The 16368-nt window shown below is 40.1% G+C and overlaps 1 pseudogene; it reads left to right on the top strand.

Moving 5' to 3' along the window:
• The first annotated feature begins 1736 nt into the window (after nucleotides 1-1736).
• LOC149238298 (5-oxoprolinase 1-like) overlaps nucleotides 1737-16368 on the top strand; it is a 62877-nt pseudogene continuing 48245 nt past the window's right edge.

Below are 16368 nucleotides of genomic sequence, written 5' to 3'. Positions count from 1 at the left end.
AAAGACTCGATTATTCATTTAATGAGGTATAAAGCTATGTCCTTATTCACCTTTATTCCAACGCACTCTATACTTCAAGACTCTGCAAGTCTTAGGGATATGGCCACTCTAGCTGTAATTGATGGGTTTTTTAATTAGAGTCTTTCATTGCAATTCATTTAAGCCCAACTCCAACAAGTTATTTTAAACGTTTTAATCAATTCCTTTATATGTCCTGGGAACTGACCTCTCACAACCAAATATTGTCTCTAGGGTTACAACATCAAATTGGTGTCATTCTCGAGGAAAAATTGGAAAAAATGCCCTGGGTTTTATTTGAAAAAATTATGAACTTGAGGTGACAAGAACCAATGTTTGGTTGTAAACCCTCACATACTTCCTTCATTTTGGGTGTTATTTTTTCTGGGTTTTAAGATGGTAGCCCCTACATTATCTTTTGACAAGTTTTCTATAGAAAAATAAGAACTAATTGAGTTGCAAGACAACCCTCATAGGTCTTGTCTTATACATTTTGTTTGTCCCCATGTTTCGTATGATTCAGATGACAGGTTGGGGTTTACAAAAGACAACACAATTTATGACTCATATGATTCAGATGACCGGTTGGACTTTACAAAAGACGGTCCAATTTATGACTCATATGATTCAAAGGAGTACAAGTTTGGTGTAGATTTTCGAAAGAATATTCTCACAGGCAAATGGAAATAACATAACCAACCCATTTTCAATGTTGAGGGAGATGTTGTAATGTCCAACAATTAGATGTTGGCATGTTACCACTCAAAGGCTAATTTCACTTGATTGAATTCAACATTGTTTATAAGTAGGAGTTGTACATAAATAAGATCAATAGTGATCATTTCAGTTTTAGTTTGCAGTAGTTTTAATTTATAATTTCAATTGTTCACTAAGGCAACAATACCAGTTGAAATAGGTTTTGGAGAGAGTTCATATTACAGGCATACGTTAGATTTCACTCCATGCCCAACCAAGGCTATTGGACTGCATTTCTCAGTGCCTTGCAAGAAAGAAACTGTCCCCAGTTGGAGCCAATACGTTGTAGCTCCATTTTGTGCATTTAAAGTGTTTGAGGAGGGAAACATATTTATGGCAGCTCATTGATATCAAATGTCATGTTTTTATAGCTTTTGTTATAAAAAAATGGTTTTTAATTTATGGGGAAAATTTGGCTTTTATAAGCAATTTTGTGCTTTCGTCCCTTATGTGCAAAAGTATTTTTAAAAAAAATTGGGCTTACACCCATTCTCCAAGTCAAATTTTCCAAGCCATAAGCCAAGCACCAAGTCCACTAATCATGTAGAAAATATTTGAAAAAATTGGGCTTAGCGCCCATTCTCCAAGTCGACTTTTCCAAGCCATAAGCCAAGCACCAAGTCCACTAATCAATAGTCCATCAAGATTAGTGCACATACAAGATGCCAAACCAAGGGAGTATCCTACAAGAGATAATATAACTACACAACACGTCGAGTGAAGCTAGGTGTAGTGGTTATTATAATTCTTCTACAAAATTGTTGTCCCAGAAATGTGGGATATTAGTTCCAAAGAAAATACTTTTATGTATCATATATGACATCGAAATACAAGCTCTCGATTGACACATATCTATCAAGATTTGATAGTCACCCAGTTTCTTTTCATCATACTTTGGAAAAGGAATATAATGATCTTTCATGTTATGATATGGTTTCTTTTGACCATGCCCATGTGAATGAATGTTGCTACTATTTCCCATTCCAAATCTCGTTATCACCAAAGACTCCACCTTGATTGTAAAATGAGTATCTAGTAAATTGCTAGAGGTTGTGAAACCCTTGGACGAGGAAGCACCGAAGCATCTTCTAGAAGGACTATTGAAGAGAGGCATAACTAGCATAGTTGTTGTGTTTATTCATTCTTACATCTACCTAGTTCATGAATTGGATGTAGAATGCTTGGCAAAGGCTTTAGTGTTTAGCCAGGTGTCCTTATCTTTGGCACTTAAACCAATGGTGTGAGTTGTTCGACGAGGATTCACTGCTACTGTGGATGCATATTTAACTCCATTTATTATTGAATATTTATCACGTTTTCTATCTAGATTTGGCGAATAATTGGACAAAGTCAATGTTTTTTCCATGCAGTCTAATGGAGGACTTACATTAGAGAACCGGATTTTATGTCACAAGGAAATCTTGTCTGGTCCTACAGGAGGAGTCATTGGTTATGCTAAAACTACATTTGGTCTGGAAATAGAATATCCTCTAATTGGCTTTGACATGGTAGGGGGACATCAACAAAATTTTAGTCACTATGAAGGATCTTATGAACAAATAATGGAGACTCAAACCGTAAGGTGATGACTTAGGCACCACATATTTACATTAATATTGTTGTTGTAGGTTGAGGCTCAAAGCTGAAATTTCAACTTGGGGCTTTCAGGGTTGGACCAAAGTTGGTGGGTGCCCATCCTGGTTTGGTATGTTATAGGAAAGGTGGGGAATTGGCAGTTATAGATGGAAATTGGATCTTAGAAGGGTAATTCCATATTACTTCCCTTCCATATTTGGGCCAAATGAACATGATCCTTTAGACTTGGAGGAAACAAAAGAATCATTTTGAAAGCTTTCATATATAATCAACACTTATAGACGAGAGAAATATAATTCTTCAAGAGACATGACTATTGAGGAGATTGAAAATGGATTTATAGATGTGGCTAATGAGGCCATGTGTCAACCTATTTGTGAACTTACCGGGACGAAGGGGCATGAATCGAGGAAACATACTCCTCTTGCATGTTGTAGAGGTGTTGGTCCTCAACATGCATGTGCAATTGAAAGAGATTTAGCGATGAGGGAAGTTATTATTCATAGGTATTGTGGTATTCTAAGTGCATATGGATTGGTACTATATGATGTTATTGAAGAGGCAAAACAACCATTTTCTTCCATATATGGTTCTAACTCTATGTTTGAGGTGTCAAAATGTTCCAAGGTTTTGACAGACCAGGTAAAGGTTTTAAAGATGAAAATATACACATAGAATTGGATTTGAATAAAAGTTATGAGTGTAAAGATATTATAATCAGGACTCCTCAAGATGGGAGCAATAACTATGCTGGAGAATTTTTTAAAATATTTTTCCAAGAGTATGGATTTGAAATTCAAAAGAGAAATATTCTTATTAGTGATGTGAGAGTACGTGGGGTTGGAATTACTAACATGTTGAAACCTGTGGAAATGGTTAAAATAGCAGGGGATCCCAAAATAAGGAACTTTTACCAAGTTTACGGTAATGAATGACAAGAAACGCTAGTATATATCCTCAAAAATATTGGCTATGGTTATACAATAAAGGGTGCTACAATCATCATGATTGGAAACAATAATTCAATAATAAATCCTATTTACAAAGTAGCCATTACGAAGCATGGAAACATAGGAATTGATATTGGATCAGTTCCAACTAACACTGAGATGTTTATCAAGGTGTTCGATGTAGTGCAGTTGTCAATATTTAACAACTTCTTTATGGGGATTGCAGAAGATATGGGTTGGACATTGTGGTGAAGTAAAATTATAAGTGCAGACACAAACGAATTCCTCTAGCCTAATGATGGGTCTAGCCACAACAAATACATTCTATGGAAGATTTCCTTAGGTTAGAACCAATTAAGAGGGCCTACCTCTTATTCCACTTATCCTATTTGATGATGTCCTTGCTTTCTCGCTCTAGCTATCTCTCACTTCCTTCTTCAAGTACCTGAAACAAGTAAACAATAGTAGACAACAAACGTGATAATAGATGAATTGTAATTCAACCTACTTAACAAGTCAAGAAACATGAAACCATGAATATGTAAGATGAAAAATCACATAGGAAATCAATCGATAGTTGCATATATTAATATCAAAGAGAGATTACAACCATTTGTCTTGATGTTGAAATCCTCCTCTGACAAGACTGGGTTCCCACACACTTCTGCTAGCATTCCATGATGGCCTCAATCAACACTAGTTTTAAGGCTCTTCCCTTTAGGCTCACTCCAAACCAAATCACACTTCTCCCTTACAAAACTAGATAGCTACAACTAGTAATAACTTGTTGTCTACTCCAAACCAAAATAGCATTAGCACACCAATATCAACACTCAGCAAAAACTAGCTTGTGCTTGGGAAGAAGGGAGGTTTATATAAGATGAATGGATGGGAGATGGATCCTCTTCTCATGGGAGAAGGTCTTATCCCTTGAAGTAGTTCCATCATTATAGGGTAAAGGAGCCCAAACTGACATCCTTGACCCTATCCGGCCAAACCATTTACTAGACTTCTGTTACAAAGCTTGTGGAGTTGGAAGCTTTGGCTTCTAATTTAAAAAAGTTTCCATAATAGGACCGACACGACTGGAACACAGCTTAGTCGCTCCAGTCGGCACAAGGGATAGTGCTAATCTCTGCACATTGACGTGCAGGAGACAAAGGTCATTATCACCGGTCTTGTAAACTAGACAAAATAGAAGTTTCAGGGGAAATGGTGCAAAAGGGAATTTATTTACTCCTGAAGAAGACACAATGGGAGTTTCTTCATGAAGGCAAAGCATGCAGGGTTCATTATAGAGGTCCTCCATGTTCAAGGAACGGGGAGTACAGAGACAATGACAAAATGTTGTGTAACATATGCCCCCTGAAGCATGAAGGCCGAGCTAGAGTGAGAGATGAAATGCTTTATAAATCAGTGCATGGAATCGGTCTGCCATCGAAAAACCTACAAGCAAGTACAGATACATATACATAGATTGAGATCTTTTTGAAATGATACATGAATCGTGGAATGGATGTAGCCATCCAGAGAATGATCATGTAAATGGATCCAGGTATGGGTGCAGCCATCCGTCAAAGAGGATCATAACGAGACCAAGGTATGGTCACATCCATCCAATAATGAGAAGGATGACATATGATAACTCATGGTCTGGTTGCAGCCAGCCAAATGAGAGAGACATGTATATCAACATAACCATGTCACATCGCTTCGCAACCTGGACTTTTTGTGATTTGAGTCCAGAGTCTTGTGCTCCAACAGGACCCAATCAAAGTACAAATTCTAACATGTGAATAGATGTGTTGACGTCGAACATGCTAGAAAGTCGCTTGATTACCAGTCAATGATGTAATCTATTAACAAGCACAAGAGAAACCACCAATAATGAAAATGGACCTCAAGGTACTATCAACACAATCCACAGAATGTGAATAGAGGAACTGAAGTTGAACACCCGTGAAATCACTTGATTGAAAGCCAATGGCGTGAGCATGTAATCGAGTGTGAAGAACTTGCCATTAAGGCATGCAAGCTCTAAGGTACCGGAAAGGAGTCTCTCAGTCAACTTCCTAGATAATGAGTTGAAGTCGATGGAAAGCAACTGTGTTAAAGGACGGCCATGATGAATCCCACATCATTGATGCGAGATGAGAGGATGCAAAATGATTTTGGATGATACAGAGAATCAGAGGTAAGTGTAACTATAGAAGGACAACTCTTGAACATATCAGTGACACAACTGGAAGTTTGGAAGATTTTGGATCCATGGGATCGGTGGTCATGATGATGTGGTAGAGATCAAATGGAAGGAAAAAACAAATGGTCCAAACCCAGGAAGGTCAACAACGCGAAGGAGGATGTCCCAACCCGACACAAAGCAAAGAGTGTCATGTTCAAGAGTGAGCTGCCAACACAACTAATAGATTTCCAAATTTCTCCCCACCATTTTTGGCAGGTACCCCAATTATTTTTTAATCGAAAGCTTGAAGGGAATAGCATATGCTTGCAATGTAAGTTCATCCTTCAAAGAAATCCAACCTAGTAAGTTTAACGAGCCCTAGGAAGGACAAGCTCATGTTCATCATGGTGACGAATCCGATGTCGCTTAATAGTTTAACGAATCTGGCAAAGGTGTAACTCGATATCTTTTTCATGTTTAGAGAGTTTGAAAAAACATGTAAAAGAAAACTCCACATGGTCCCTTTTCATACATTCATGTCTCTCGAGCTAGAAAACGTAGAAAACAATACTTGAGAGAACCGCTTGACCATTTCAGTGAAGGAGTGCCTTTTCCGTAAATAGTGCCTCCCAGCCTGAAAAAGGGGTAAACTTATACTGGGCACACAACGTTTCGCATCTATTAACGAGTTTGAAATGACAATGGATCGACCATATTTTCGCTTTCAAAGGGTCAGAAAAGAGCTAAAAATGGACCCCCCATTTTATTTTCTTTTACGAGTGAAAAGGGAAAAACACTCGGTAATCTTTTCATATGATTTTAATGAGTTAAGAAAAGAGCTTAAACGTGACTCATTATCATCGTCGAACATCCATCACCTGTCGCTACATGAGTAAGGTAAAGTGTATTATCAAGTCCTTGAGGCAAAATCCGTCAACATATTTACAAAAACCTGATATTTTCATGGAAAAATGAATAAAAAGGGGAAAAGTAAATATATTTTTACCACTTACCATTTTACCTCTGTTGTGAAGACTTTTTACTCAATTTTATCCTAATTGTTCCGAAGCAGATTGTGGGAGATTGGGAGGTCAATTGACGAACTGCCAGTTCCAGGTAATAGCCAATGACCTAAGCTCCATTTTCATGTTCTTTATTTCTGATTTTAACCAAATTTTTAGTTTTTTGAGGAGGTTTTTTAAAACTTTTTCGCCCTCGGTCGGCGCCATTTTTAGGCACAAAATAGCGCCGGTCGAGGGTGATTAACAAAGCCATCTGTGTCAATCAGCGCAATTGTTTTTAAAACAGGCACGTCGATGCCATGGATAGGGTAAAACCCTATTTTCTCAAAAATTTACCTTTAAAACTTAAATTTTATGGGCCAAGGATGATTATTGATTCAGATTAATGGATTTTGTAGGAATAATCGCTAAAAATGGTGGACTAGAAAGAACAGGAACATGAAGATGTTGACACCCAGGCAATGAATGACCCAAATTGCCTAGAATCTTTGAGGGATTACGGGCTCCTCAAATTCTTTCTTACGCCAGGGATGCAGGCCTAGCCTGAGTTGCTTCGGTACCTGGTTAGTCTTTGGGACATTAATCGGGAGATTTTTGTCATTGGCAACCAGGAGCTGGAGTTGGAAAATTCAGATATATAGTTCATCACTGGACTATCCCATAGAGGGGAACCATTGAACTTGTATGGGTCACGACCAACTGGGGCAAGGATATATCCCTTGATTGCAGAACACTACCCTAAGGCCCTAAAATCCAAGAGTGGGAAGATAGAGATTTGTAGTGTTCGAGATATGACATTGAGGGTACTTCTGTTGACTATCAATAGAGTGGCAGGGTCCCAGGTGGAACATGACACTAAAAAGTCGAAGTTCCTTTATGATATTAATTGCACAACTCCTACGATCTTCAACTAGGAAAAGGCCATGAAGATGAACATCAAGAACCAGCTGTCCAAAGCGAAGGCGGGGAATCTGAAGTAATTTTTCTTCGGATCTATACTTGTGACCTTCTTCCTGGAACAAGTAACATTGTTCCAGTATTAGCTGACTGAGGTAGATCCTCCTATGCCACGTGATCCGCGGATGGCCCGCTGGATTCGTTTGATGCCCAACATCACTGGGGGTCAGCACATGTCATACCGACCTCCATTATTTTGGTGGCTACGATGATAGAAAATCATAGTGGAGGATTGGCCATACAACGACACTGATTTTTGTGGAGATCTAGATGTTCCCTTACCAAATGGAGAGGACTTCAATGATGAAGGTAAACAATCAAATTTTTAATTTTTATATTTTTTAATTGTTTTTGGTATATATGTGCTTATAACATTTCTCTTGTTAATGCAGATGTTGGACTAGAGCAACCTACTAGGATGTCCCCAATAGCCAAGCACGTCCCCAGCCCCATTGATGTTTTCGCTCCTTATCAGGAAGGGAGTGACAACGAGGAGGAGATCGCGAGGAACCTTGAGGGGTTGATTTGAGGTATCTCGGAGTATGCTTGGGTCGGATACATTCCTCGTTAGTACTAGAGACACACGATGGGAGTCTCAAAGTAGATCCACCGATTGTTGACTCGTGTTGCACAAGCCATATTGTGCTACCATGATCACCATGCTGATTAGTTCCTAGGTCCATCACTTACATATTTTTTGAGGCCTGCAAGCCACCAATGTTATTTTAGACACATTATTTTTTGTGGTTCTGATGTTTCAAACATTATCACCACATATATATATCTTTTATTTTCTTGTCTACTATGGTACAAATAGTTTGTTTTATATTTTACATGTTTCATAACTGTCTATCCAACACATGATTAGCTAATGCATCTGTCAATGTATTCATGCATCTAGGAATGTGATAATATGTAATGTAATCAAAATTCCTTTCCAATAGATGAATACAGAAATACATTCTCAATATTTGAGGGTTCCTGACGGAATATTGCCCGTTGAGTTGAAGGATGACAAACTGTGAATCTAGGTTGATAACCAATTCTCTGATGCCCAAAGCAATGGCTTCTGACAACAGTTCGATGACCGCATTATATTCAGCAATGTTGTTGGTTGTGTGACCTGGACAGATACTTTGAAGGTCAATCAACTCACTGTTAGGGTCATAAATAGCCCATGTCGCAGATGATAGGTTCCGGGTACTGCGGCAAGCACCATCAACGAAACCAATGTGGGGAGTCGCAGACATCTGCAAAGAAAGAAAAGCATAGTAAACAGGAAAGCTTCTGGAAAACTGTCACGCAAAACCACGTTGCACAAAAATGAATGACACACTAGTGTACACAAGTAACCATGCAAGATGACCTAAGCATAGTACTTCTTGAGAGAGTCCATGCTGGGACTCAAGTAATCAATCAACATGGATGAACATTAGAGTTTTACTGTTGACATGACAAAGCATTGACTCGGCCAAATAATAGAGTAGAACTCATATAAGGCTTTGCCCCCATGCCCCCTAGGCGAGGGAGGGTTATGAGTCACAAGACAATTGGTAAAAACTTGGGGAGGGTGAAAGATGTTGAATCCATGAAGGGATAAAGGAGCACTCAGTTGAAAGATATTGACCATGTCAGGATAAACTAACATGTCAATAAGAAGATGAGAAGAAAACGTCTCAAGACACATAGCCATGACTGCTAGATGAGGCAAGAATGAGGAGCGATGATGAGTATCGATCCATGGTGGTTCCTCGAGAGACATGACTTCCATGATACCTTCAACAGCAAGGAAGGTCATGGCTAAGGGATTAGGTGATTCCAAAGTGCCAAGCCAAGGGGACTGAGAGTATGTATCGAGAGATGTCTTCAACATAAAAGAATAAGAGGATGCAGAACTCGAAGCCAAAACAATTTCCACGTAATTGACATCAGCGGGACTAAGTCGAATAACCTCACCCCAAGTATCAACAAGATCTAGAGCAGGTATGACCCAAGGATCAAATTTGACTGAGATCATGTTGACAAAGGCAACATGAGGAGGTGGGAGTGGAAATTTTCCCATTAAGGTAGAACCTTTGAAGAGACCTACCCCCACACTCTCATAGGGAGCACCAGTGTTCTTGATGTACAAAACATTACCATCTGAGGAGGAAGAGGCAAAGAAATACAGCTGGTCGATAGTGACAATCTTCCCTTGATGGGGAAAATGAATAATGTGAAATAAAGAGGTGGCCACGGAATGCATGGCATGGGTCCAACTTCAGCAGAGTAGAATATTATAATTGAGATTGGTGTCAGCAATTTCTACTTTGACTTGCATTGTCTTGCCTTCTAGGGTGATGCCAAGGTTAGGTAAGACACCGAAGGGTAGCTAATTGCACCCATCGAAAGCTTCCTCGGTGTTCAGATACTGGTTCAGTGCAGGAGAACTAATAGCCTTCCAACATGTGGTCGACATGATGCAGGTGGAAGCATCTTCATTGATGACAGTCTGGTGGATGGTCTTCTCATTGATGATGACCTGAATAAGAAAGGCAATCTGATGAGAGAGCCATGGAACATGGTTCTCTAGATCAAAACATATCAAATTGGAATTGATGGGATCGATGCCCCCGATATCTGACAACAAAGATTTTTATTGTGATGGGCAGATTTGGAGCACTTCGAGAGCCGACATGGCTGATGGCACCTGAGCCAAATCCTCAACAATATTATAGTTCTGAGTAGCTCGGGCATTGGGATTATATGAGGATTTCCGCAACACACCTTGAGAGGGTGGCCTCATAGCAGAATCAGGGTTAGGGTGCTCAATATGAAGAGGGTCAGAATTTGGGTAGAAGAAGAAGGTGTGGCTTCTTTCTCTTTCCCAGCTGCCGAAGCAGGAGTTTGATAGTCTTTCGATCTAGTAGCCACATTAATAGGCATACTCATCATGAACACTTGAGATCTGGAGGAAGCAGATTGCGGTTGGTCTACCATTTGGGTCTGCTGAGATGGAAACAACTCTTTGATGACTGCGGGGGTCCCTTTGAGAAAGTCAATAACTTCAGATCATTAGGGACGATCCTTAGTATGGTGATCTTCCTAAAAAATGAGTCAGGGATACTTAGGTTTCGTTTGCGAAGATTCACAAACAAACGATTTGGGAGGACCCTGTTTCAGGGCATCGACTTTAGATTTTCCTTTGCCTTTCTTTTTCTCTTTCGAGGATTTGTTTGCTGCAGTAGACTGGATAGCATGGACCTCTAAGGTTTTACCAGGGCCAGGTGGATTTTGGGACGAACTATTAGAGACAACATTTGAGACTGACTTCTATTTGGAAGAAGTTTTAGCAGGGGTCTGGGATACTGAACCAATAACGCCATCAACGAGAGGTACAACTGGTGACTTTGATGCTATGAGATCAGATGATGGATGCAGAGCATTGGGTAATAACTTGTACAAAGTGCCAGACTGAGAGTAAACTAGATCCAAGTACTGGGCATGAGCGATGGCCTGCTCTTCAGTGACGCATCCACCCATAGCTATATCATGAGCAATTGGGTCCATGAATGATTTGGTGAACCATTCAGCGAGCAATTGATCAGAAATCTCGAATTTGATTAGGTGATGTCTACGTCTCCATTCATGGATGTGATTAGAGATGTGTGTCACGGTATCTTGCTTAAGCGATGTGAGCAAATAGTTGCCAGATTCATAGCAAGTTGACAACTGAAAATGCGTGAGGAAATCCATGGCTAAAGAGTTAAAGTCATGGTAAGTACTTTGAGGTAGCTCAATGTACCATTTCGCTGCAACACCCATGAGGGTTCATTGGAAAAGACGGTGACAAATTGAATCGTCCACGTACGAGTTCGACGAGCACCAGAGGTGATATGTCATCACATGGGCCTGAGGATCTTCTTTAGCTTTCTCATCGAACTTTGGAAAATCACTTGGTATCTTGGATGGCACTGGAGGCCAGTATGGTGAATGAAGGATTAGATCATTTGTAAGGCGAGATACATCTAGCAACTCAAGTGTAGCCAAGAAAGGAAATTGAGTGTTAAAAGGCATGGGAGGTCAATAAGCGGGCCCATAGGGAGGAGCCCATCACTACAGGTAAGGATTTTGGCCCCACAGTGGGGGATTTTTGCCATATGGCATCTGAGGCTGTCCCCATTGTGGATTACCTTGACCATATGGAGGATTTTGACCCTGAATACCCTGGAACTGTGTGGCCATAGGTTGCTAATAAGAAACGCATAGATTAAAACGTTGTTGAGCCTGTTGACCTTGAGCACATGGATATGGGACCTTTTGTCCTTGAACATATGGGTGATGAACCTGTTGTTCCTGAACAAGAGGGTTTTGGACCTGTTGTCCTTGGGCATAAGGTTGATACACTTGTTTCCCTCGGACGTAGGGATTCTATAGCTGATGCCCTTGACCGACAGGATTCTAAACTTGTTGACCTAGGATATGAGGATTTCGAGCCTAATGTAGGACTTGACCTTGACCTTACCCCTGCAAGGGTTGACCTTGTTGGTATGTATACAAGGGTTGTTGCTGCCCTGGTTGGTTTTTTTGTTGCAAGGGTTGATGTTGCGGTTGCAAAATTTTGCCCTAGGGCTGCAGAGGTTGGCCCTACGAGGACATGGGTTGAGAGGTGGGCGAAGCATATTGCATCTATTGTTGTGCGGCTTGCTGCAACTATTGCAAGGGTTGACCATGCAGTTGTTGCAGTTGACCTTGCTGCGGGATCATTTTCCCTTGCTATTGCACCGAGAGCCCTTGCTGTAACAAAGGTTGCCCTTGCGGTAACATAGGTTTTCATTTTTGTTGTAGAGGCTATCCTTGCTACTGCAAGGGTACTTGAACAGTGACTAGGAAATTTCCGAATTGAATCTAGGCATAGCCAGGCTAGATGTACTGCCCAGATTGGAGGGTGTAAGGTTGATTAACCATTTCTTGAGAACCATATGGAACGTAAGGATTTTGGTATTGGACCTAAGCCCCATAGGGTTGTTGATACTGAACATTGCTCGATCCAGACAAACGAACGGGATTCTGAACCTATTGGTTTTGGACATTGCTTGATTTAGTAGGATCAATAGGGTTATGAATAATACCAGAAGAAGGCTGGTTTATACCAAGCATGTGAGCTTGTGATCCGCTCACATTAGTGGCACTAGACACCATAGAAACATTCAGTTTCCGCCCCCCAGGAGGTGGCACAACCTGGCCACTGACAATAGGGACAGAGGAACTCACAAAGATATTCTTTGAAACTGTCAATTGTGCCTGACGAGTAACTGGGATTGACGATACAAGGGTATTAAGAATGGTGGGTTGCACCAGGACTGAGGTAACAGCCTGTTGGGAAGTCGTGTTTGTCACGAATGGACGTGAAGTACGCATGGTGCTTGACACCCAAACAGGGTTATGGTAAAGTGGTGAGGCACTAGGTGTACCTGAAACCAATTGCACCAAAGACACATAATTGGGTGCAAAAATGGTGGGAATATCCCCTAAAAAATCTTGAGAGGAAAAGGCAATTCTTCCCCCTCAATAGTGTGTGGAGTAGAAACTTCAGACTCATCCAGAGATGTGACTAGAGTATTGCCTTCGGGTTCCATGTCTAAAAGAAAACAATGATGAATGGCTGAATGAGTATGAGGGGATAGTTCCAAAGGAACACCCAGCTAGCCGTACGGACTATAAGGACGTTGTTGTGATATCACAATAGGGTCAAACAGAGAGTTTGGAAGGTAGGTAACTAGTCCAAGCTGACTATCAATAATTGGCAAGTTCTCTGGAGTTTGAACGGGATTGCCCGGAGATGCTGGGCCAAAATCAGCAGATGACCCAGTATCGAAAGTAGGCAGAGGACGAGATGAAAATAGTTGAATGCTCAGAACAATTGCGAGTTCAACATCTTGGTCCTTGAGTGACTCGGTAACTCACGAAACAACACCTTAGACAATCTTTCAGACAGAGGAGAGGAAGAGGAATTGGGTGAACTAGGTGGTTCAGCCATGATGACCTTGTCTTAGTCGTCAAAACAGTTAACTTCAAGGCTTTAAAATGTTATTTTAAGGGAAACTCATGATTTGGTCTCAAAAAAAGACTAACAAGGTGTTTTGGATCATGGGAAATCAATTATTATGATGCATAAAATACTGGTGCTCTTTCATTTTTTAAGAGTTGAGAAAGAAACAAAGATGACTCTATCGCTTTTGATTGGAAACGAGCTTGAAAGGACAAGTGCTCGAATGATATTTTAAGTTTAATGAGTCAAAAAGATCAAATGACTACTTTGGATGATCTAGGTAAATAAGATTACCAGAAAACTGTGAATCTCCGAATACCTCCCAGCGACCAAGAAGTACAAGCAGGAAATCTCCCCGAATGCTGTCTTCGGTGTATCACGTTTGCAAGGTGGCCGACTCGGCTTCCTAAGGATAAAAGGATTGCATCCTAGTGGGGTCTATCGTTATATACTCAATGGCACGGGGAGCACAAATTTGTACTAGCTCTATCTAATGTCGAAGCTAACGAGAGTTGCTAGGTTTAAAGATGTCGGAACACATCTCTATCCTAGACCTTCTAGATATGATCGTTAATGTCAAATGCGCCTTAGGTTAATTGAATTCATTTTAAAGTTGATCTTGAGTTATGTTTCAGTTTTCAGTTCTTGGTGATGTGACTCGAAAAACCTTAAATGCAACTAAATGAGACAAGACCCTTTCAATTTGATGAAATTCCTACACTAGAGGGTAGAAACTACTCAATCAAATGCAAAGAATCAAGCAACTGAAAATGAAATGGTCTTTCACTACCTTACTTTTTGAAAAAATAAACTAATGAAAAATGCATTCAAATTCCTAATTTCCCGACAAGAACTTATCTATTAGTCCTTTCAAAAGCAAAAAGTTCTCTTCCTTTTTCAAATGTTGATGCAATTCTAGTATTTTAATGATGCAAATTATCATAGCACAATGATGCAACAAGCTATAATTTCATACTTTTTCATGAAACAACGAAACACACTTTTCGCATATAATCTTTCAATGAAAAAATTCTCGAGACAATAAGCTCTTCAAACAAATGAACACATGAAAAGAGAAACTCATTTAGACTAATGAGACACCAACTTTACCAACCACAAGACAAGCAACGTAATCCATGCTAGAAAAGAAACGTTTAGGAAAGCAAAAGAAAACTTTTCAAACTTGCGTAAAAGTGGTCAAAGTCGTAAAAGGACCAAAAACAAAATGCAAAGAGTAAGAACACCTACAACCCAACTTACTGAGTTCACAAACTGATGAGTATATGACCAACTAGATGTCCTAGTGTCGCTGGCCACTCAATGACTCAATCAATTAAGCAGAAAGATGATAAGCCAGCAAACAAACAAAACCAAATGAAAAGTAGCTTCCTAATTAGGGAGAAAAAGGTCCAAAAGGCTTATGGGGTTAGGCCCTAATATTCACTTACAGGCATTGGCGCGACTGATTAACTGACAAAAAGTTCCATAGGTTGGTCAGCACGACTGTTTCTCAGCAAATCATGCTGATCAGTGCGGCTGTCAGCAAATTAAGCGTGCTGATCGAGAGAGCTAAGGAAAAAAATAAAAAAATTTGAAACAGGGACCAGATCTGCTACTATGAATTTTAGACTTAGACCAGTAAGTAGGAGGAAAGAAACAGAACCAAAGGGGAAACGTGGAACTATAAAAGTTCTCACAAAATCATGAAATCCAAGACAAACAAAAGGATTGGGATTCCCAGTGGAGTTGCCAATTTGTGGTGAAGTAAAATTATAAGTGCAGACACAAACGAATTCCTCTGGCCCAATGATTGGTCTAACCACAACAGATACAGTTTATGGGAGATTTCCTTAGGTTAGAACCAATTAAGAGGGCCTACCTCTTAGTCCGCTTATCCTGTTTGATGATGTCCTTGCTTGCTCTCTCCAACTATCTCTCACTTCCCTCTTCAAGTACCTGAAACAAGTAAACAACAACAGACAACAAACGTGATAATAGACAAATTTTAATTCAACCTACTTAAAAAGTCAAGAAACATTAAGCCATGAATATGTAAGATGACAAATCATGTAGAAAATCAATTGATAGTTTCATGTATATTATTATCAAAGAGAGATTACAACCATTCGTCTTGACGTTGAAGTCCTCCTCTGACAAGACTGAGGTCCCACACACTTCTGCTAGCTTTCCATGATGGCCTCAATCAAAAATAGTTTAAGGCTCTTCCCTTTAGGCTTCACTCGAAACAAAATCACGCTTCTCCCTCACACAACTAGATAGCTACAACTAGTAATACCTTACTGTCTACTCCAAACCAAAATAGCATTAGCACACCAATATCAACACTCAACAAAAACTAGCTTGTGCTTGGGAAGAAGGGAGGTTTATATAGGATGAATGGATGGGAGATGGATCCTATTCTCATGGGAGAAGGTCTTATCCCTTGAAGTATTTCCACCGTTATAGGGGAAAGGATCCCAAACAGACATCCTCGACCCTATCCGGCGAAACCATTTACCATACTTCTATTACGAAGCCTATAGAGCTGGAAGCTTCGGCTCCTAATTTAAAAAACTTTCCATAATAGGACTAGAGTAATTGGAACACAGGTCAGTCCCTCTAGTCGGCGCGAGGGATAGTGCTAATCTCTACACATCGATGTGGGGGAGACAAATGTCATTAGCATCAGTCTTGTAAACTGGGAAAAATAGAAGTTTCAAGGGAAATGGTGCAAAAGGGAATTTATCTGCTCATGAAGAGATACACAATGGCAGTTTCTTCATGAAGACAAAGCATGTGGGGTTCACTGTAGAGGTCCTCCAAGATCAAGGAATGGGAAGTACAGGGACAGTGACA

Source organism: Pinus tabuliformis, chromosome 8 (assembly GCF_031772625.1).
Source record: "Pinus tabuliformis cultivar Carrire ecotype Pingquan chromosome 8, CPIR1, whole genome shotgun sequence".
NCBI lineage: Eukaryota > Viridiplantae > Streptophyta > Pinopsida > Pinales > Pinaceae > Pinus > Pinus tabuliformis.
Note: the sequence above shows the minus strand (reverse complement) of the source record. Positions and strands in the feature narration are given on the sequence as shown.